The sequence below is a fragment of the Orycteropus afer genome, unplaced genomic scaffold, assembly GCF_000298275.1.
Source record: "Orycteropus afer afer isolate SDZICR_OR568_19922 unplaced genomic scaffold, OryAfe1.0 scaffold00254, whole genome shotgun sequence".
NCBI classification, from domain to species: domain Eukaryota; kingdom Metazoa; phylum Chordata; class Mammalia; order Tubulidentata; family Orycteropodidae; genus Orycteropus; species Orycteropus afer.
The window spans coordinates 2,854,484-2,855,236 of NW_006921841.1; positions in this window are offsets into that span (position 1 = coordinate 2,854,484).

Consider the following 753-nt stretch of genomic DNA (forward strand, 5'->3'; position numbering starts at 1 on the left):
TGCAAACATCCATTAATAATTGGAACATGGAATGTATAAAGTATGAATCTAGGAAAATTGGAAGTTGTCAAAAATGAAATGGAATGCATAAAGATTGATATCCTAGGCATTAGTGAGCTGAAATGGACCGCTTTTGCCCATTTTGAGTAAGACAACCATATGATCTACTATGCCGGGAATGACAGTTTGAGCAGGAATGATGTGGCATTCATCATCAAAAAGGATGTTGCAAGATCTGTCCTGCAGTACAAAGAACTAGTCAAACTATCGCTATTTGCTGATGATATGATCCTCTACCTAGAAAACCCAAAAGACTCAGTCAAAAATCTACGGGAACTAATTGAGAGATTTAGCATCGTGGCAGGATATAAGATCAATGTCCAAAAATCAGTTGGATTCCTCTACACCAGCAGAGACTGCTGAAAAATAAATAAGGAAATCAACACCGTTTACAATAGCTAACAAAAAAATAAAATATTGGGAATAAATCTTACCAGGAACACAAAAGTGTTCCTGTACAAAGAAAACTATAAAAAAAAACTACTTCAAGAAACCATAAGAGATCTACATAAATGGAAGAACATCCCATGCTCATGGACAGGAAGACTAAACATTGTGAAAATACCAATTTTACCCAAAGCAATCTATACATGCAGTACAATCCCAATCCAGATCTCATCAACATTCTTTAGGGATATGGAAAAACAAATCACTAACTTTATATGGAAAGGAAAGAGACCTCGGATAAGCAAA